The 6,538-nt window shown below is 33.4% G+C and overlaps 1 long non-coding RNA gene across 1 annotated transcript; it reads right to left on the bottom strand.

The window, feature by feature from the left end:
* Positions 1-1,035: 1,035 nt before the first annotated feature.
* LOC135153685 (uncharacterized) lies at positions 1,036-5,591 on the bottom strand. The gene is made up of 3 exons (XR_010293194.1): positions 5,446-5,591; positions 3,860-3,986; positions 1,036-3,027 (listed from the first exon to the last, which is right to left on the bottom strand). It is a non-coding gene; the product is annotated as an uncharacterized LOC135153685 (long non-coding RNA).
* Between the last annotated feature and the right edge of the window lie 947 nt (positions 5,592-6,538).

Below are 6,538 nucleotides of genomic sequence, written 5' to 3'. Positions count from 1 at the left end.
TTTATAAGAAGATGTATTTTAGATGGGTCAGCAGCCAGCTTTCCATAGGCCAAGTACATTTTGCAGCTCAAAAACAAGAATACTGCGCTCTGATTGGTCATAGAGACCACACATCCACGCCAATTCCAATGTTCCCCACACTGGGCCTCTGCAAGGTCACACTCACCATGTGGTAATCTCTTCAAATTACCCGCGCCTGTTTGTTTTGAAAACGGTATTCAGCCAATCAGAACTCTGGATTTTATGTTACTCAGAAATTTCAGAAATCTCGTCTTGCATCTTGATGGAAAAAGCTGGCTGCTGACCCATCTAAAAGATGCCACATATCAAGAGTGACATTGTAAGAAAGTATAGAGTTTGAGCTTTCTGATGATAGAAATAATGTTGGTGCCTAAAACACAAAATGTTGCACAATTTGCAAGTGAAAACAGAGGAAGAAAATTCTGTTTGATGCATCTTTTCAGGTAAGAAATTCACTTATTTATCAAAATATTTCATTCAAAAGAAATGACCAATATAAAAGAGTAACATTTACTCTTGCCCATGGTACAAAAATAATCAATATTACTAAAAGATAAAGTGGTTAAATTCTTTGAGAAAGAAAGTCTCACAACTCACGAGATTTTGCAGGGACATGAATTCAGCCACGAGAGGACTTGGATAAATCTTGCTCATTAACACAGGGGCTTGCGGACTGACTGTAATGTGAACCTGCCTCGCGAATCAAGGATGGTGCAGTTTGCGCCGCCTGTGTTTCCGCGCGGCAAGTTTTCTGTCTTTCGTTCTTTCTATCTTAATTTGCTTGCTTCATTTCTTTAATTCCTTCTTTGATTCTTTTGTTCTTTGTTTTTCCCCATTGCTTTCATACTTTTTTTCTTTTTATTTTACATTTTTTCCCTTTGACTCCTTTCACTATGTTCTTTCTTTTTTCCCTTTTATTTATCCTTTCTTTACCTTTCACTTCTTCTTTCTTTTCTTTCGTCCTTCCTTTCCTTTATACTTCCTTATTATTTTCTTTCTTTAATCCTTTTTTTTAGTGATAAAGGGGACCAAAAAAATAAACTTGCATCTTTTGAAAATGTTTTCTTCCTTCTTTACTTTTTGGGACAAATAGAAATAAAAGACAGTAAAAAAAATAAAATAAAAAAAAATAAAAGGCGGGGGCGATAAAATGAATATCAGCTAATGCAATGAAATACGTTGAACAAGTAAATAAATGGGTTAATGTAAATCCTCCAAAACCAAATACTTTTTCGACTTCCCTTTTTATAGTTAAAATGAGGGGCAATATTTTTAAAAGCTACTTTAACTAAATATCATATTCGTCCAACTTCAATAGCATTTTAATTCTCTTATCTGTATTTCTTCTATTAACCATAATCCTATATACTCTTTATCACTTTTAATCAATCATATATTTTTCAAAACAAATTACGACTTCAAATAAAAACCTAACTTTCACATTCCTTTCAAACCACAACCTTCTCTTAAAAAGTTCAAATGTTTATTTCTTTCCCTATCTTGAATAGACATGTCAATCTACAACAAATTCTATTTAACTTAATCACACCCCCAAAACCCGTGGAATTTCCACGGGCTCTGCTAGTACGTCAGTAATACTAAAAAGATGTTAGGGTAAAGCTAGAGAAAATCCAGCTTTATGAGCACTAAAGTATTTTGAATGTGTGATTTGGTATCAAACAATAAAATTCCACTTAATATCGATAAGATGCGATTTGCTATACACGCTTCCACGAAGATGCATTGGCGTAAGTCCGTGGCGTCATGGGGGGGGGGTGAAACAATAGATCATCTCCCTAAACGATAGGTTCAATGCTTGGATTTATGCCAGTGGTCAATTAAAATTGAAAAAAAAAAGGGAACTTATTGCCCGAACTTATTGGCTCGGATAGACACAAAGTAAAAACTATTCATTTCATATTACAGCGCATGAACTATTAAACTCAGGATAAACGTAAGAAATTGCTACCATTTTGTCATTCAAATAACACTCAGATGTCCTATGTGTACCAATGCCGAATGTGTAAGTAATCAATTTGATTAAAGTGTTATTTATATTGATAAGAGCGATATGGATCAAGAGATTTACGACACGGGCTTACGATCGTTCAGACAAGAACTTGATTAATCGAGCCTTAGTAAAGTTAAATGTTACTTTTCTTTGCCTTTGATTATTTTTGTGGGGGCAAAAGTATGGTGTATGATTTTTATTCTTCTTTTCAGGCTTTTCAGCAACCCTGTCCTGCATGCACGACATTTTAATGACTTAATATAAATCAACTTTAATTCCTTTTTTCCACTAGACCAAGACTAGAACAAAATTCACTTAGCCAATCGCTCAAATAATTAAGTTATTGAATAAAATTTTACCAATGTTTTGTGAAAACATTTTTGTATCGCACACCCGGGCTCTCATTAATATGCAATATGTTACATGATGATATCACATTCCCTCTATAATTATAACTTTCATACATATAAGTGTGATATATCTCCCGTGTTACAAAATACGTTGCAGCAATTATTATTTTACTCATTAAATCAGAAGTTCTGTTCTTGGAGAAAAAATGAATAAACATAAATTCATGTAATGAATACAAAAGAATAAAGGGTATAACATCATCAGCTTGCTAATTGCATTTCATTAACACATGCTTAGCACTGTTCTCCGAAATTATGCAAAATATAAAATATTATAACCTTATCATTTCTTGTCCGATTTAGATGGAATTTTAGCGTTATTGTCTGAATTTACCTTATCTGTTCAAGTCATATCATTTTTCAGCCTAGAATGCGTCTTTAGTTGTCACCGCAATCCATAACACTATCTTCTACTGGCTCACCGCAATTCATGCTATGAATCTGGTAATATAATGATGGTGCGTGCATGGGTAGAGTGCTACTTACGAGGGGAAGAGTCATGAAGATCGTCATAAAAATGTGACACCTCGGCCGCAGGTAACTGAGACCTGGTTATTTGGCCGATGTGAGGACACAGTGATTGCTCTAGCATTAAAGAAAAATCATGCAAATTCAGTCATTTAAAAAATATAGCAGAAGTTACAAAATGTTACTCGGTGTCTTGTGCGACATTGTGATATTTTTTAAGTGCAAATTTCACTTTAAAATCATTTACAATTATACAATAATAATGCTCTTTAGAAATAATCATCTTCATTCCTTATAAAGGCATCATAAAAACAATGATAATGCCAGTCTGAATGATAATAACAGCAACAACAATAATAATGATAATGTTTCAGTAGAATAAATTTTTGGTTTGTATATAGCGCTCATGCCCAAACCAGATGTAACACTCAAACATTATTGCAGTTTTACGGTATTCCCGAGTTGGCTCCATGAATGAAAAGTAAATCTTTCAGAAAAAAACATTCCTTTGTTTTCAGAGAGTTTAATTTTACGTGAATATTATATATTAAAAAATAACGATTTTTAAAGTTATGATTATTGATAATTTATTATGGCAAAAGTCAATAAATGATAAATCATTCATGGTACGAGTGCGAAAAGTATATACGTGTATTTTCAAATCAAATGTGAAATAAAAAGTCATAGAATTTGTCATTTGATGAACTTTACACCAAGTAAGCACGACATTTTTGTACATCCTACAAAGTTATCTTAGGCAATTTTCAAACCCTATATTCCTTTTTGTATCATAAATCACCATAAATTACATGCTTTGAACGACTACATAGGTTCTCTCTGTACTCTTATTTTGATTTCCTTTCTTAGACAGAATCTATGATTAATACATTATGTAGATTAAGTAGTTGCACATAACTGCATAGCATTGATAGTTACATGGACTGCTTACCTTGGCAAGAGGAGAGATGTATTACTAAGATAAGACGTAGAAAAGACACCAACATTTTAACATTCATCCTTTCATGAATCAGTAGAAATCCTTCTAATCTAAACATTATGCTGACACATCTATCAATCTGCAAAAAATAAAAAGGCATTGTATACTAAGTAGAACCTTTCAGCGATTTATTTGTAAAGAAAAATCATGTTGTGCGAGATAATCGTTTGGTATATGTTATAAATATAATCATCCAATTCGGTTTCAATATATTGTAATGCAAGAAGACGTGCCGTTAAATGACAACAGAAAACTTAAGTAGAAAACCTATATGTAAATGCCTATATACACTTCTAAATAAATAATTCAACTTTCATCGATGCTCTGTCCTACAGGGATACTCCAGGCTGAAAATAATACGATTTGAACAGATAGGGAAAATTAGACAATCAAAACACTGAAAATGTGATCAATATCGGACAAAGAATAACAAAGTTATGGCATTTTAAAGAGTTGCATTATTTCGGTGACAGTTCTCGGCATGTCTTCATGAATATTCAATGAGCAAGCTGATGATGTTATATCCCACTTGTTCTTTTGTATTTTATTATAAGAAATTGGGTTTATTCAATTTTTATTCCTCCAACAACTAAAAAAGTGGATCGACAACTGATTTAGTGCAAAATAGATATTCATTGTTGTAACTTATTTCATTATAAGGGAGACACAGTCATTCACATAATGAAAAATGTAACAATTATTATTTCATGTAATAACATAAGAAAATGGAAAGTGTGGATGTTACATCATCAGCTACCTAATGAATATTCATGACAAGCGTATAACTGTTTTCACAATACATTGCTAACATTTCATGTTTTATAACATCACAAGTTGTCATCCGATTTTGATGAAATTTTCAGCATTTTACTCTATTTAACAGATGTAAATATTTTCAGCCCGGAGTACTCATTTAATTATGCATGATTTTTACCATCAAAGTACCTAATTTTCTTTAACATTATACCCTGATTGAAAGAAATGTATTATTATTATTATTTAAAAAAATGTTTAAAGGCTGCAAAACTGGGGGTATGTAGTTCTGATTTCTCTCAATGCTACTTATATAACGTATTAACAGGTGGTTTATTATCGGATAAGGATTGCCACTTTATAATATATTGCTCATCTCTGATAAATTCATATGCTATTTTGATATTGTCCTGGTTTTTGTTATAATATTGTAGCAGAAATGATCGAGCATTTGCTTGTGTAGCCCCTAAGCACTGGATAAGCTTACCCCTGGAAGTTATAGCAAAACACCATCCGTAAACAACTTTCAATCAAAACTCAAAACACATCTATTTAATTGATAACAATAATAAATATTCTAAGAGTCCTAAACAGCGCAGTAGAATATATAGTTTAGTGAATAGTTTCTGTGCTTTATAAATTTATATATTATTATTTCCTTATGACAATTGTGTTCTACGAACCCCAAATATGTAAATATAAAACATTCCAATTATGCTTACCAAACATAGAAATCCGAATGGCAAGAAAAATTATAAAAAAAAGCCTATTAATCCAAGAATTACCTCTACGGAAGGATCCTCGGGCTCCTCAGTCAGTCTGCAATTAAACCATGGCAATGCTGATGGTGCTATGGAATTGATCTATTTATACCGGCATCAACAAGCTCACAGGCTAAAATTCTCCTCCCAGCTTTATTCATCTAATGACTGATCATACAGTCCGCGCAAACAGTAAGGTTTTCAGAAGTGAAGAGAAAAAAAACCCGCTTGTGCGCACACCCTCACACACACGCTCAACCCAAACACACACTCACGTCTACCTCTACCTTCCTCTGTCATTCTGTTTGTCTGCCCCCCCCCCCCCTCACACTCTCTCCTCCTTCTCTCTCTATCTCTCTGACACGGCCTCTCTGTCGGTAAATTAATTTTCTCTATTTTCCAAACAGGCCTTTTTTTTTCTTCACACTACTAAACGTGATAATGGCTACATGCAATGGAGAGTGGGACTGCCATCGGTTGAATTAATTAATTGATTAATTAATCTAATAATAATCATCGGGTGTTAACACTCATTCTTCTCTCTTTTCAGTTGACTCATAGATAAGATGATCGATGGTATAATATATTCAATAGTTTCATGGTGAATTTTGATGCTGCTAATTTCTAAACGATATAGAGGGTGGAATTAATAAGGGTATCTGAGATGAAGGGAGAGTGGGTAACATAATGTTTGGAACTGAATTGGTATCACAAATAAGCAATCCGCCTTTTCATACGGTAAAAGAATCGCAATTTGAATAATGATTTCAGTGAGGCTAATGACGATTTTTAGCACCTGTAAAACCAAACTAGACCATGATGAGAATCACGAACGCTATTACAATCACGAATTCAAATTCTACTCAGGTGAATTTCAATTAAGTTTCAATCAATTTACGGTACGAACTTTGCGTGTGAAAGGCTTGACCTCCAAAACATCTTTTGGGGCGGAGCTTACGTGAAATTTTAAGCACTTCAGTAGATATTTAGTTTGTATTTGCGATGCAGTGTTTTGTTTGACAAGTCACAACGGACACATAGCGCCTTCGCTCGGGAATTCGAATACAAATTACAGTTATCGAGTGAGAAATTGCCTTTTCACACGTGAATTTTGAAT

The sequence above is a fragment of the Lytechinus pictus genome, chromosome 3 (genome assembly GCF_037042905.1).
Source record: "Lytechinus pictus isolate F3 Inbred chromosome 3, Lp3.0, whole genome shotgun sequence".
Classification (NCBI taxonomy): Eukaryota; Metazoa; Echinodermata; class Echinoidea; order Temnopleuroida; family Toxopneustidae; genus Lytechinus; species Lytechinus pictus.
The sequence above is the reverse complement of the archived record's forward strand: the minus strand, read 5'-3'. Positions and strand labels throughout refer to the sequence as shown.